A 17,596-nucleotide genomic window follows, 5' to 3' on the forward strand; every position below is an offset into this window, starting at 1 on the left:
TTTTCATGAGTCACTGTTAAAAAAGACAAATACTTCGGAACTCCTTAATCTTCCACTTGTGAAAATTTTTATTTCTCACCCTATTAAACACAATACTATAATTTTGATGCTATAAATATGGGGTAACTTTTCCATTGTTCTTGGATGTGAGGGAATCTGGTTGTGACATCTATAATTGCCCCATTGATCGCTAGATTAACTTCAGCTGATCTGGTAAAGTATTTGGGTGTCCCCTTCCTTCCCCTCTGTGGCAATTTCTCATGAAGCTTTGCGCTCAGGAGAGAGTATTACTGCCACAGTACTGGAGCACTGCTCATTGGCAATGGGCTTTAACTACCTGATTCCCATGCTAGTTCTTCCAAAGATTTGTGTAAGGCCTGTTTCTAGTAGAGTGTTGAAGCTCCACAACATCAGACACATCCAAATTAGGCACTGCATGTGGCAGTCTGCCTTCCTTTTATCATTTCAATATTCATGACCACTCTGAACCTCTATCAAAGAAACAGTGATGCCTTTACAGCCAGACACAGACTCCTAGAAGGAGAGGAAATGAGCCATTGTCAGTAATCCACAAACATTTCCGGTGTTTCTTCTCGAACGCTGTCCTTGTTGCCGCTTACTTGGTGTAACGCTGGGATTGCAATCTTACGTGTACTACTTCATCAGTGCAATTCTGGACACACAATACAATTCAATATTAGCAAAAATGTAGGCAGGTTTACAAACCACTTTTATTCTCTTTTGTTCTCCACTCAAAAAATGTGTTTCCTGTGCAGAAGCTCTGCTCCCGCCATACCAATAAAGTTTGGACCAATCAGATCCTATTCCCACCATGGGAACTGAGTGATGTACTTCTGGTGCTTTTTGTAAATCTGTGGCCATTTCTATAGAGGAAAAGGTCAGAAGAAAGTTTTGAATGGCAAGAAACTCACTCGTCTATATGCTTTCATGTACACTCAAGTACCTTTTGCCTTGCTTTTCTAATTCTCAGCATCTTGGATGTGGTGTACTACTCATTATTGAGAACTGATGTAACATACAATCTTATATTAATAAAACATTTCAGTTGACTACATATTGTGAATGCCTGACAGGCTAAAAAGGAGCTGTTTTCTGCAAGAGATGTATTTATCACTGCAAACAACTTTCTAATTTGGAATCACCAACTCTTTGCATTTTAAAAGAAAGAATCACTTTGTGTGCAGGTTCTCTCTAACCCTTTTATAAAGGATGCAGTATGTACGTTTTAGCTCTTTTTCATATTTCCTTTTTCTTTACATGCTTTCACTTTCCAACTAACATTTTAAATACATGCATATGCTAACATGTTTACCATGGTGTGCCATAGCCCTTAACCAAACACTTTTTTGGAAGGAAACAGAATGACCCTAAACTTCATCACATAAACAAACGTTGGGGAAATCAACAAGGCCATTCAAAATTAGTAAATAACATGTAATTCAGAAAGGAAGAGGAATTGAAAGGAGCACAAAAAAGTAAATGGGTGACTGACTCATTGAATTGACCCTGTAATACCATGACCATACACCCTTGGTAAGTATGTCCAGGTCGGAGGACGAGAGATCCCACACTTCTAATGAACCTTTTGCTGAACAACCAAACTGCATTCAAATAAATTGTAAATTCACCAAAGTCCTTAGAAGTTTTTTAATGTTGTTTCAATAATGCAAATTTCATCCTCCTTATTGGTCCCAGTTTGTTTACTTTTACCATGCACTTTGGATTTCCCCATTAGGAAATAAAAGACAGATCCCCTATGTTCGAGAATAAAAGCTAGATGACAGCAGGTGTCACATAGTGAAATGCACTGAGAATAAAGGTCATCATTGAAATACATTGTTTTGGCCATCTAAAACAACTAGGGGCAGATTTACAAGCCCCTTGCCCCACTTTTAGGTCACTTTATCCATGTTAAAAGAGACGCAAAAGTGGCGCAAGGGGCTTGTAAATCTGCCCCTAGTATTTTTGCTTTTAATAAATTGTGTACCAGTGAATTTCACACCATCATTTTCTTTCCCTGATGAAACACATTTCTTAATATGTACCATCATTTCTAATTAATTAATTTAGATTTTCCAATCTCCTTGCAATCATACATTCTTTGGGAGTTCCTTTACCATTTCCGACATTATTTCAGTGTCGGTGCTTGATATCTGTGAAGTTTCCCCATATCAGTGACAAATTGATTGTTTGTCTCCCATGCAGAACTCTCCCTATTTTTCAACCTCTTCTGTAGTTTTATTTTGTTTTCCATTACTATTACTGACAATTTGCAATCTCAAATCAGTTTTCACTACTAAATAACACCAGATAGATGTTGCCCATATACTCTTTGACACATGTGAGTTCTCTCTAATCTTGACCTAATTTACTCTATCTATGCATTCCGTACTATTACATGGTTCTTAAATCATGTCCTCTCATTTCTAATAGTTGTCAGGCACGGACTCCTCTTGGATGCTGTCTCTTCAAATTAGAAGAGTGCATAATTCCCTGGAAGTAGAAGTTTTGCTTGAGAAGCTTTTAGCAAAGTATCTTAAAAATGTTAAAATAATATCAAGTATTACAATGTAATCCATTTTCGAATAAATATTGTGCCTGCATAATGGAGCAATTTGTGTACTTGTCTGTCCAATCTATTATCATCAGTCAGTTGTGACTAATCTGCTTCAAAGTTTTGTTATCATAATAAGAAATTAAGGATGTATATTAGATTAAAACAGAACAAGAGGAAATGAACAGGGCAAACCTTAGTAAATAATTTGCATATGAGGATTGTTGGATAATTTCTTCACCAATTTCATGCAATTGCAAAGCAATAACAATATTTATTATTTTCATGAGTCACTGTTAAAAAAGACAAATACTTCGGAACTCCTTAATCTTCCACTTGTGAAACTTTTTTTTCTCACCCTATTAAACACAATACTATAATTTTGATGCTATAAATATGGGGTAACTTTTCCATTGTTCTTGGATGTGAGGGAATCTGGTTGTGACATCTATAATTGCCCCATTGATCGCTAGATTAACTTCAGCTGATCTGGTAAAGTATTTGGGTGTCCCCTTCCTTCCCCTCTGTGGCAATTTCTCATGAAGCTTTGCGCTCAGGAGAGAGTATTACTGCCACAGTACTGGAGCACTGCTCATTGGCAATGGGCTTTAACTACCTGATTCCCATGCTAGTTCTTCCAAAGATTTGTTTAAGGCCTGTTTCTAGTAGAGTGTTGAAGCTCCACAACATCAGACACATCCAAATTAGGCACTGCATGTGGCAGTCTGCCTTCCTTTTGTCATTTCAATATTCATGACCACTCTGAACCTCTATCAAAGAAACAGTGATGCCTTTACAGCCAGACACAGACTCCTAGAAGGAGAGGAAATGAGCCATTGTCAGAAATCCACAAACATTTCCGGTGTTTCTTCTCGAACGTTGTCCTTGTTGCCGCTTACTTGGTGTAACGCTGGGATTTCAATCTTACGTGTACTACTTCATCAGTGCAATTCTGGACACACAATACAATTCAATATTAGCAAAATGTAGGCAGGTTTACAAATCACTTTTATTCTCTTTTGTTCTCCACTCAAAAAATGTGTTTCCTGTGCAGAAGCCCTGCTCCCGCCATACCAATAAAGTTTGGACCAATCAGATCCTATTCCCACCATGGGAACAGAGTGATGTACTTCTGGTGCTTTTTGTAAATCTGTGTCCATTTCTATAGAGGAAAAGGTCAGAAGAAAGTTTTGAATGGCAAGAAACTCACTCGTCTATATGCTTTCATGTACACTCAAGTACCTTTTGCCTTGCTTTTCTAATTGTCAGCATCTTGGATGTTGTGTACTACTCATTATTGAGAACTGATGTAACATACAATCTTATATTAATAAAACATTTCAGTTGACTACATATTGTGAATGCCTGACAGGCTAAAAAGGAGCTGTTTTCTGCAAGAGATGTACTTATCACTGCAAAAAACTTTCTTATTTGGAATCACCAACTCTTTGCATTTGAAAAGAAAGAATCACTTTGTGTGCAGGTTCTATCTAACCCTTTTATAAAGGATGCAGTATGTATGTTTTAGCTCTTTTTCATATTCCCTTTTTCTTTACATGCTTTCACTTTCCAACTAACATTTTAAATACATGCATATGCTAACATGTTTACCATGGTGTGCCATAGCCCTTAACCAAACACTTTTTTGGAAGGAAACAGAATGACCCTAAATTTCATCATATAAACAAACGTTGGGGAAATCAACAGGACCTTTCAAAATTAGTAAATAACATGTAATTCAGAAAGGAAGAGGAATTGAAAGGAGCACAAAAAAGTAAATGGGTGACTGACTCATTGAATTGACCCTGTAATACCATGACCATACACCCTTGGTAAGTATGTCAAGGTCGGAGGACGAGAGATCCCACACTTCTAATGAACCTTTTGCTGAACAACCAAACTGCATTCAAATAAATTGTAAATTCACCAAAGTCCTTAGAAGTTTTTTAATGTTGTTTCAATAATGCAAATTTCATCCTCCTTATTGGTCCCAGTTTGTTTACTTTTACCATGCACTTTGGATTTCCCCATTAGGAAATAAAAGACAGATCCCCTATGTTCGAGAATAAAAGCTAGATGACAGCAGGTGTCACATAGTGAAATGCACTGAGAATAAAGGTCATCATTGAAATACATTGTTTTGGCCATCTAAAACAACTAGGGGCAGATTTACAAGCCCCTTGCCCCACTTTTGAGTCACTTTATCCATGTTAAAAGAGACGCAAAAGTGGTGCAAGGGGCTTGTAAATGTGCCCCCTAATAGTTTTGCTTTTATTAAATTGTGTACCAGTGAATTTCACACCATCATTTTCTTTCCCAGATGAAACACATTTCTTAATATGTACCATCATTTCTAATTAATTAATTTTGATTTTCCAATCATACATTCTTTGGGAGTTCCTTTACCATTTCCGACATTATTTCAGTTTCGGTGCTTGATATCTGTGAAGTTTCCCCATATCAGTGACAAATTGATTGCTTGTCTCCCATGCAGAACTCTCTCTATGTTTCAACCTCTTCTGTAGTTTTATTTTGTTTTCTATTACTGACAATTTGCAATCTCAAATCAGTTTTCACTACTAAATAACACCAGATAGATGTTGCCCATATACTCTTTGACACATGTAAGTTCTCTCTCATCTTGACCTAATTTACTCTATCTATGCATTCCGTACTATTACATGGTTCTTAAATCATGTCCTCTCATTTCTAATAGTTGTCAGGCACGGACTCCTCTTGGATGCTGTCTCTTCAAATTTGAAGAGTGCATAATTCCCTAGAAGTAGAAGTTTTGCTTGAGAAGCTTTTAGCAAAGTATCTTAAAAATGTTAAAATAATATCAAGTATTACAATGTAATCCATTTTCGAATAAATATTGTGCCTGCATAATGGAGCAATTTGTGTACTTGTCTGTCCAATCTATTATCATAAGTCAGTTGTGACTAATCTGCTTCAAAGTTTTGTTATCATAATAAGAAATTAAGGAGGTATATTAGATTAAAACAGAACAAGAGGAAATGAACAGGGCAAACCTTAGTAAATAATTTGCATATGAGGATTGTGGGATAATTTCTTCACCAATTTCATCCAATTGCAAAGCAATAACAATATTTATTATTTTCATGAGTCACTGTTAAAAAAGACAAATACTTCGGAACTCCTTAATCTTCCACTTGTGAAACTTTTTATTTCTCACCCTATTAAACACAATACTATAATTTTGATGCTATAAATATGGGGTAACTTTTCCATTGTTCTTGGATGTGAGGGAATCTGGTTGTGACATCTATAATTGCCCCATTGATCGCTAGATTAACTTCAGCTGATCTGGTAAAGTATTTGGGTGTCCCCTTCCTTCCCCTCTGTGGCAATTTCTCATGAAGCTTTGCGCTCAGGAGAGAGTATTACTGCCACAGTACTGGAGCACTGCACATTGGCAATGGGCTTTAACTACCTGATTCCCATGCTAGTTCTTCCAAAGATTTGTGTAAGGCCTGTTTCTAGTAGAGTGTTGAAGCTCCACAACATCTGACACATCCAAATTAGGCACTGCATGTGGCAGTCTGCCTTCCTTTTGTCATTTCAATATTCATGACCACTCTGAACCTCTATCAAAGAAACAGTGATGCCTTTACAGCCAGACACAGACTCCTAGAAGGAGAGGAAATGAGCCATTGTCAGAAATCCACAAACATTTCCGGTGTTTCTTCTCGAACGCTGTCCTTGTTGCCGCTTACTTGGTGTAACGCTGGGATTGCAATCTTACATGTACTACTTCATCAGTGCAATTCTGGACACACAATACAATTCAATATTAGCAAAATGTAGGCAGGTTTACAAACCACTTTTATTCTCTTTTGTTCTCCACTCAAAAAATGTGTTTCCTGTGCAGAAGCTCTGCTCCCCCATACCAATAAAGTTTGGACCAATCAGATCCTATTCCCACCATGGGAACTGAGTGATGTACTTCTGGTGCTTTTTGTAAATCTGTGGCCATTTCTATAGAGGAAAAGGTCAGAAGAAAGTTTTGAATGGCAAGAAACTCACTCGTCTATATGCTTTCATGTACACTCAAGTACCTTTTGCCTTGCTTTTCTAATTCTCAGCATCTTGGATGTGGTGTACTACTCATTATTGAGAACTGATGTAACATACAATCTTATATTAATAAAACATTTCAGTTGACTACATATTGTGAATGCCTGACAGGCTAAAAAGGAGCTCTTTTCTGCAAGAGATGTATTTATCACTGCAAACAAGTTTCTAATTTGGAATCACCAACTCTTTGCATTTTAAAAGAAAGAATCACTTTGTGTGCAGGTTCTATCTAACCCTTTTATAAAGGATGCAGTATGTACGTTTTAGCTCTTTTTCATATTTCCTTTTTCTTTACATGCTTTCACTTTCCAACTAACATTTTAAATACATGCATATGCTAACATGTTTACCATGGTGTGCCATAGCCCTTAACCAAACACTTTTTTGGAAGGAAACAGAATGACCCTAAACTTCATCATATAAACAAACGTTGGGGAAATCAACAGGACCTTTCAAAATTAGTAAATAACATGTAATTCATAAAGGAAGAGGAATTGAAAGGAGCACAAAAAAGTAAATGGGTGACTGACTCATTGAATTGACCCTGTAATACCATGACCATACACCCTTGGTAAGTATGTCCAGGTCGGAGGACGAGAGATCCCACACTTCTAATGAACCTTTTGCTGAACAACCAAACTGCATTCAAATAAATTGTAAATTCACCAAAGTCCTTAGAAGTTTTTTAATGTTGTTTCAATAATGCAAATTTCATCCTCCTTATTGGTCCCAGTTTGTTTACTTTTACCATGCACTTTGGATTTCCCCATTAGGAAATAAAAGACAGATCCCCTATGTTCGAGAATAAAAGCTAGATGACAGCAGGTGTCACATAGTGAAATGCACTGAGAATAAAGGTCATCATTGAAATACATTGTTTTGGCCATCTAAAACAACTAGGGGCAGATTTACAAGCCCCTTGCCCCACTTTTGAGTCACTTTATCCAGGTTAAAAGAGACGCAAAAGTGGTGCAAGGGGCTTGTAAATCTGCCCCCTAATAGTTTTGCTTTTATTAAATTGTGTACCAGTGAATTTCACACCATCATTTTCTTTCCCAGATGAAACACATTTCTTAATATGTACTATCATTTCTAATTAATTAATTTTGATTTTCCAATCATACATTCTTTGGGAGTTCCTTTACCATTTCCGACATTATTTCAGTTTCGGTGCTTGATATCTGTGAAGTTTCCCCATATCAGTGACAAATTGATTGCTTGTCTCCCATGCAGAACTCTCCCTATGTTTCAACCTCTTCTGTAGTTTTATTTTGTTTTCTATTACTGACAATTTGCAATCTCAAATCAGTTTTAACACCAGATAGATGTTGCCCATATACTCTTTGACACATGTAAGTTCTCTCTCATCTTGACCTAATTTACTCTATCTATGCATTCCGTACTATTACATGGTTCTTAAATCATGTCCCCTCATTTCTAATAGTTGTCAGGCACGGCCTCCTCTTGGATGCTGTCTCTTCACATTTGAAGAGTGCATAATTTCCTAGAAGTAGAAGTTTTGCTTGAGAAGCTTTTAGCAAAGTATCTTAAAAATGTTAAAATAATATCAAGTATTACAATGTAATCCATTTTCGAATAAATATTGTGCCTGCATAATGGAGCAATTTGTGTACTTGTCTGTCCAATCTATTATCATCAGTCAGTTGTGACTAATCTGCTTCAAAGTTTTGTTATCATAATAAGAAATTAAGGAGGTATATTAGATTAAAACAGAACAAGAGGAAATGAACAGGGCAAACCTTAGTAAATAATTTGCATATGAGGATTGTGGGATAATTTCTTCACCAATTTCATCCAATTGCAAAGCAATAACAATATTTATTATTTTCATGAGTCACTGTTAAAAAAGACAAATACTTCGGAACTCCTTAATCTTCCACTTGTGAAACTTTTTATTTCTCACCCTATTAAACACAATACTATAATTTTGATGCTATAAATATGGGGTAACTTTTCCATTGTTCTTGGATGTGAGGGAATCTGGTTGTGACATCTATAATTGCCCCATTGATCGCTAGATTAACTTCAGCTGATCTGGTAAAGTATTTGGGTGTCCCCTTCCTTCCCCTCGGTGGCAATTTCTCATGAAGCTTTGCGCTCAGGAGAGAGTATTACTGCCACAGTACTGGAGCACTGCTCATTGGCAATGGGCTTTAACTACCTGATTCCCATGCTAGTTCTTCCAAAGATTTGTGTAAGGCCTGTTTCTAGTAGAGTGTTGAAGCTCCACAACATCAGACACATCCAAATTAGGCACTGCATGTGGCAGTCTGCCTTCCTTTTATCATTTCAATATTCATGACCACTCTGAACCTCTATCAAAGAAACAGTGATGCCTTTACAGCCAGACACAGACTCCTAGAAGGAGAGGAAATGAGCCATTGTCAGTAATCCACAAACATTTCCGGTGTTTCTTCTCGAACGCTGTCCTTGTTGCCGCTTACTTGGTGTAACGCTGGGATTGCAATCTTACGTGTACTACTTCATCAGTGCAATTCTGGACACACAATACAATTCAATATTAGCAAAATGTAGGCAGGTTTACAAACCACTTTTATTCTCTTTTGTTCTCCACTCAAAAAATGTGTTTCCTGTGCAGAAGCTCTGCTCCCGCCATACCAATAAAGTTTGGACCAATCAGATCCTATTCCCACCATGGGAACTGAGTGATGTACTTCTGGTGCTTTTTGTAAATCTGTGGCCATTTCTATAGAGGAAAAGGTCAGAAGAAAGTTTTGAATGGCAAGAAACTCACTCGTCTATATGCTTTCATGTACACTCAAGTACCTTTTGCCTTGCTTTTCTAATTCTCAGCATCTTGGATGTGGTGTACTACTCATTATTGAGAACTGATGTAACATACAATCTTATATTAATAAAACATTTCAGTTGACTACATATTGTGAATGCCTGACAGGCTAAAAAGGAGCTGTTTTCTGCAAGAGATGTATTTATCACTGCAAACAACTTTCTAATTTGGAATCACCAACTCTTTGCATTTTAAAAGAAAGAATCACTTTGTGTGCAGGTTCTCTCTAACCCTTTTATAAAGGATGCAGTATGTACGTTTTAGCTCTTTTTCATATTTCCTTTTTCTTTACATGCTTTCACTTTCCAACTAACATTTTAAATACATGCATATGCTAACATGTTTACCATGGTGTGCCATAGCCCTTAACCAAACACTTTTTTGGAAGGAAACAGAATGACCCTAAACTTCATCACATAAACAAACGTTGGGGAAATCAACAAGGCCATTCAAAATTAGTAAATAACATGTAATTCAGAAAGGAAGAGGAATTGAAAGGAGCACAAAAAAGTAAATGGGTGACTGACTCATTGAATTGACCCTGTAATACCATGACCATACACCCTTGGTAAGTATGTCCAGGTCGGAGGACGAGAGATCCCACACTTCTAATGAACCTTTTGCTGAACAACCAAACTGCATTCAAATAAATTGTAAATTCACCAAAGTCCTTAGAAGTTTTTTAATGTTGTTTCAATAATGCAAATTTCATCCTCCTTATTGGTCCCAGTTTGTTTACTTTTACCATGCACTTTGGATTTCCCCATTAGGAAATAAAAGACAGATCCCCTATGTTCGAGAATAAAAGCTAGATGACAGCAGGTGTCACATAGTGAAATGCACTGAGAATAAAGGTCATCATTGAAATACATTGTTTTGGCCATCTAAAACAACTAGGGGCAGATTTACAAGCCCCTTGCCCCACTTTTAGGTCACTTTATCCATGTTAAAAGAGACGCAAAAGTGGCGCAAGGGGCTTGTAAATCTGCCCCTAGTATTTTTGCTTTTAATAAATTGTGTACCAGTGAATTTCACACCATCATTTTCTTTCCCTGATGAAACACATTCCTTAATATGTACCATCATTTCTAATTAATTAATTTAGATTTTCCAATCTCCTTGCAATCATACATTCTTTGGGAGTTCCTTTACCATTTCCGACATTATTTCAGTGTCGGTGCTTGATATCTGTGAAGTTTCCCCATATCAGTGACAAATTGATTGTTTGTCTCCCATGCAGAACTCTCCCTATTTTTCAACCTCTTCTGTAGTTTTATTTTGTTTTCCATTACTATTACTGACAATTTGCAATCTCAAATCAGTTTTCACTACTAAATAACACCAGATAGATGTTGCCCATATACTCTTTGACACATGTGAGTTCTCTCTAATCTTGACCTAATTTACTCTATCTATGCATTCCGTACTATTACATGGTTCTTAAATCATGTCCTCTCATTTCTAATAGTTGTCAGGCACGGACTCCTCTTGGATGCTGTCTCTTCAAATTAGAAGAGTGCATAATTCCCTGGAAGTAGAAGTTTTGCTTGAGAAGCTTTTAGCAAAGTATCTTAAAAATGTTAAAATAATATCAAGTATTACAATGTAATCCATTTTCGAATAAATATTGTGCCTGCATAATGGAGCAATTTGTGTACTTGTCTGTCCAATCTATTATCATCAGTCAGTTGTGACTAATCTGCTTCAAAGTTTTGTTATCATAATAAGAAATTAAGGATGTATATTAGATTAAAACAGAACAAGAGGAAATGAACAGGGCAAACCTTAGTAAATAATTTGCATATGAGGATTGTTGGATAATTTCTTCACCAATTTCATGCAATTGCAAAGCAATAACAATATTTATTATTTTCATGAGTCACTGTTAAAAAAGACAAATACTTCGGAACTCCTTAATCTTCCACTTGTGAAACTTTTTTTTCTCACCCTATTAAACACAATACTATAATTTTGATGCTATAAATATGGGGTAACTTTTCCATTGTTCTTGGATGTGAGGGAATCTGGTTGTGACATCTATAATTCCCCATTGATCGCTAGATTAACTTCAGCTGATCTGGTAAAGTATTTGGGTGTCCCCTTCCTTCCCCTCGGTGGCAATTTCTCATGAAGCTTTGCGCTCAGGAGAGAGTATTACTGCCACAGTACTGGAGCACTGCTCATTGGCAATGGGCTTTAACTACCTGATTCCCATGCTAGTTCTTCCAAAGATTTGTTTAAGGCCTGTTTCTAGTAGAGTGTTGAAGCTCCACAACATCAGACACATCCAAATTAGGCACTGCATGTGGCAGTCTGCCTTCCTTTTGTCATTTCAATATTCATGACCACTCTGAACCTCTATCAAAGAAACAGTGATGCCTTTACAGCCAGACACAGACTCCTAGAAGGAGAGGAAATGAGCCATTGTCAGAAATCCACAAACATTTCCGGAGTTTCGTCTCGAACGTTGTCCTTGTTGCCGCTTACTTGGTGTAACGCTGGGATTTCAATCTTACGTGTACTACTTCATCAGTGCAATTCTGGACACACAATACAATTCAATATTAGCAAAATGTAGGCAGGTTTACAAATCACTTTTATTCTCTTTTGTTCTCCACTCAAAAAATGTGTTTCCTGTGCAGAAGCCCTGCTCCCGCCATACCAATAAAGTTTGGACCAATCAGATCCTATTCCCACCATGGGAACAGAGTGATGTACTTCTGGTGCTTTTTGTAAATCTGTGTCCATTTCTATAGAGGAAAAGGTCAGAAGAAAGTTTTGAATGGCAAGAAACTCACTCGTCTATATGCTTTCATGTACACTCAAGTACCTTTTGCCTTGCTTTTCTAATTGTCAGCATCTTGGATGTTGTGTACTACTCATTATTGAGAACTGATGTAACATACAATCTTATATTAATAAAACATTTCAGTTGACTACATATTGTGAATGCCTGACAGGCTAAAAAGGAGCTGTTTTCTGCCAGAGATGTACTTATCACTGCAAACAACTTTCTTATTTGGAATCACCAACTCTTTGCATTTGAAAAGAAAGAATCACTTTGTGTGCAGGTTCTATCTAACCCTTTTATAAAGGATGCAGTATGTACGTTTTAGCTCTTTTTCATATTCCCTTTTTCTTTACATGCTTTCACTTTCCAACTAACATTTTAAATACATGCATATGCTAACATGTTTACCATGGTGTGCCATAGCCCTTAACCAAACACTTTTTTGGAAGGAAACAGAATGACCCTAAACTTCATCATATAAACAAACGTTGGGGAAATCAACAGGACCTTTCAAAATTAGTAAATAACATGTAATTCATAAAGGAAGAGGAATTGAAAGGAGCACAAAAAAGTAAATGGGTGACTGACTCATTGAATTGACCCTGTAATACCATGACCATACACCCTTGGTAAGTATGTCCAGGTCGGAGGACGAGAGATCCCACACTTCTAATGAACCTTTTGCTGAACAACCAAACTGCATTCAAATAAATTGTAAATTCACCAAAGTCCTTAGAAGTTTTTTAATGTTGTTTCAATAATGCAAATTTCATCCTCCTTATTGGTCCCAGTTTGTTTACTTTTACCATGCACTTTGGATTTCCCCATTAGGAAATAAAAGACAGATCCCCTATGTTCGAGAATAAAAGCTAGATGACAGCAGGTGTCACATAGTGAAATGCACTGAGAATAAAGGTCATCATTGAAATACATTGTTTTGGCCATCTAAAACAACTAGGGGCAGATTTACAAGCCCCTTGCCCCACTTTTGAGTCACTTTATCCATGTTAAAAGAGACGCAAAAGTGGTGCAAGGGGCTTGTAAATCTGCCCCCTAATAGTTTTGCTTTTATTAAATTGTGTACCAGTGAATTTCACACCATCATTTTCTTTCCCAGATGAAACACATTTCTTAATATGTACTATCATTTCTAATTAATTAATTTTGATTTTCCAATCATATATTCTTTGGGAGTTCCTTTACCATTTCCGACATTATTTCATTTTCGGTGCTTGATATCTGTGAAGCTTCCCCATATCAGTGACAAATTGATTGCTTGTCTCCCATGCAGAACTCTCCCTATGTTTCAACCTCTTCTGTAGTTTTATTTTGTTTTCTATTACTGACAATTTGCAATCTCAAATCAGTTTTCACTACTAAATAACACCAGATAGATGTTGCGCATATACTCTTTGACACATGTAAGTTCTCTCTCATCTTGACCTAATTTACTCTATCTATGCATTCCGTACTATTACATGGTTCTTAAATCATGTCCTCTCATTTCTAATAGTTGTCAGGCACGGCCTCCTCTTGGATGCTGTCTCTTCAAATTTGAAGAGTGCATAGTTCCCTAGAAGTAGAAGTTTTGCTTGAGAAGCTTTTAGCAAAGTATCTTAAAAATGTTAAAATAATATCAAGTATTACAATGTAATCCATTTTCGAATAAATATTGTGCCTGCATAATGGAGCAATTTGTGTACTTGTCTGTCCAATCTATTATCATCAGTCAGTTGTGACTAATCTGCTTCAAAGTTTTGTTATCATAATAAGAAATTAAGGAGGTATATTAGATTAAAACAGAACAAGAGGAAATGAACAGGGCAAACCTTAGTAAATAATTTGCATATGAGGATTGTGGGATAATTTCTTCACCAATTTCATCCAATTGCAAAGCAATAACAATATTTATTATTTTCATGAGTCACTGTTAAAAAGACAAATACTTCGGAACTCCTTAATCTTCCACTTGTGAAACTTTTTATTTCTCACCCTATTAAACACAATACTATAATTTTGATGCTATAAATATGGGGTAACTTTTCCATTGCTCTTGGATGTAAGGGAATCTGGTTGTGACATCTATAATTGCCCCATTGATCGCTAGATTAACTTCAGCTGATCTGGTAAAGTATTTGGGTGTCCCCTTCCTTCCCCTCTGTGGCAATTTCTCATGAAGCTTTGCGCTCAGGAGAGAGTATTACTGCCACAGTACTGGAGCACTGCTCATTGGCAATGGGCTTTAACTACCTTATTCCCATGCTAGTTCTTCCAAAGATTTGTGTAAGGCCTGTTTCTAGTAGAGTGTTGAAGCTCCACAACATCAGACACATCCAAATTAGGCACTGCATGTGGCAGTCTGCCTTCCTTTTATCATTTCAATATTCATGACCACTCTGAACCTCTATCAAAGAAACAGTGATGCCTTTACAGCCAGACACAGACTCCTAGAAGGAGAGGAAATGAGCCATTGTCAGAAATCCACAAACATTTCCGGTGTTTCTTCTCGAACGCTGTCCTTGTTGCCGCTTACTTGGTGTAACGCTGGGATTGCAATCTTACGTGTACTACTTCATCAGTGCAATTCTGGACACACAGTACAATTCAATATTAGCAAAATGTAGGCAGGTTTACAAACCACTTTTATTCTCTTTTGTTCTCCACTCAAAAAATGTGTTTCCTGTGCAGAAGCTCTGCTCCCGCCATACCAATAAAGTTTGGACCAATCAGATCCTATTCCCACCATGGGAACTGAGTGATGTACTTCTGGTGCTTTTTGTAAATCTGTGGCCATTTCTATAGAGGAAAAGGTCAGAAGAAAGTTTTGAATGGCAAGAAACTCACTCGTCTATATGCTTTTATGTACACTCAAGTACCTTTTGCCTTGCTTTTCTAATTCTCAGCATCTTGGATGTGGTGTACTACTCATTATTGAGAACTGATGTAACATACAATCTTATATTAATAAAACATTTCAGTTGACTACATATTGTGAATGCCTGACAGGCTAAAAAGGAGCTGTTTTCTGCAAGAGATGTATTTATCACTGCAAACAACTTTCTAATTTGGAATCACCAACTCTTTGCATTTTAAAAGAAAGAATCACTTTGTGTGCAGGTTCTCTCTAACCCTTTTATAAAGGATGCAGTATGTACGTTTTAGCTCTTTTTCATATTTCCTTTTTCTTTACATGCTTTCACTTTCCAACTAACATTTTAAATACACGCATATGCTAACATGTTTACCATGGTGTGCCATAGCCCTTAACCAAACACTTTTTTGGAAGGAAACAGAATGACCCTAAACTTCATCACATAAACAAACGTTGGGGAAATCAACAAGGCCATTCAAAATTAGTAAATAACATGTAATTCAGAAAGGAAGAGGAATTGAAAGGAGCACAAAAAAGTAAATGGGTGACTGACTCATTGAATTGACCCTGTAATACCATGACCATACACCCTTGGTAAGTATGTCCAGGTCGGAGGACGAGAGATCCCACACTTCTAATGAACCTTTTGCTGAACAACCAAACTGCATTCAAATAAATTGTAAATTCACCAAAGTCCTTAGAAGTTTTTTAATATTGTTTCAATAATGCAAATTTCATCCTCCTTATTGGTCCCAGTTTGTTTACTTTTACCATGCACTTTGGATTTCCCCATTAGGAAATAAAAGACAGATCCCCTATGTTCGAGAATAAAAGCTAGATGACAGCAGGTGTCACATAGTGAAATGCACTGAGAATAAAGGTCATCATTGAAATACATTGTTTTGGCCATCTAAAACAACTAGGGGCAGATTTACAAGCCCCTTGCCCCACTTTTGAGTCACTTTATCCATGTTAAAAGAGACGCAAAAGTGGCGCAAGGGGCTTGTAAATCTGCCCCTAGTATTTTTGCTTTTAATAAATTGTGTACCAGTGAATTCCACACCATCATTTTCTTTCCCTGATGAAACACATTTCTTAATATGTACCATCATTTCTAATTAATTAATTTTGATTTTCCAATCTCCTTGCAATCATACATTCTTTGGGAGTTCCTTTACCATTTCCGACATTATTTCAGTTTCGGTGCTTGATATCTGTGAAGTTTCCCCATATCAGTGACAAATTGATTGTTTGTCTCCCATGCAGAACTCTCCCTATTTTTCAACCTCTTCTGTAGTTTTATTTTGTTTTCCATTACTATTACTGACAATTTGCAATCTCAAATCAGTTTTCACTACTAAATAACACCAGATAGATGTTGCCCATATACTCTTTGACACATGTGAGTTCTCTCTAATCTTGACCTAATTTACTCTATCTATGCATTCCGTACTATTACATGGTTCTTAAATCATGTCCTCTCATTTCTAATAGTTGTCAGGCACGGACTCCTCTTGGATGCTGTCTCTTCAAATTAGAAGAGTGCATAATTCCCTGGAAGTAGAAGTTTTGCTTGAGAAGCTTTTAGCAAAGTATCTTAAAAATGTTAAAATAATATCAAGTATTACAATGTAATCCATTTTCGAATAAATATTGTGCCTGCATAATGGAGCAATTTGTGTACTTGTCTGTCCAATCTATTATCATCAGTCAGTTGTGACTAATCTGCTTCAAAGTTTTGTTATCATAATAAGAAATTAAGGATGTATATTAGATTAAAACAGAACAAGAGGAAATGAACAGGGCAAACCTTAGTAAATAATTTGCATATGAGGATTGTGGGATAATTTCTTCACCAATTTCATGCAATTGCAAAGCAATAACAATATTTATTATTTTCATGAGTCACTGTTAAAAAAGACAAATACTTCGGAACTCCTTAATCTTCCACTTGTGAAACTTTTTTTTCTCACCCTATTAAACACAATACTATAATTTTGATGCTATAAATATGGGGTAACTTTTCCATTGTTCTTGGATGTGAGGGAATCTGGTTGTGACATCTATAATTGCCCCATTGATCGCTAGATTAACTTCAGCTGATCTGGTAAAGTATTTGGGTGTCCCCTTCCTTCCCCTCTGTGGCAATTTCTCATGAAGCTTTGCGCTCAGGAGAGAGTATTACTGCCACAGTACTGGAGCACTGCTCATTGGCAATGGGCTTTAACTACCTGATTCCCATGCTAGTTCTTCCAAAGATTCGTTTAAGGCCTGTTTCTAGTAGAGTGTTGAAGCGCCACAACATCAGACACATCCAAATTAGGCACTGCATGTGGCAGTCTGCCTTCCTTTTGTCATTTCAATATTCATGACCACTCTGAACCTCTATCAAAGAAACAGTGATGCCTTTACAGCCAGACACAGACTCCT

The sequence above is a fragment of the Triturus cristatus genome, chromosome 6 (genome assembly GCF_964204655.1).
Source record: "Triturus cristatus chromosome 6, aTriCri1.1, whole genome shotgun sequence".
Lineage (NCBI taxonomy): Eukaryota > Metazoa > Chordata > Amphibia > Caudata > Salamandridae > Triturus > Triturus cristatus.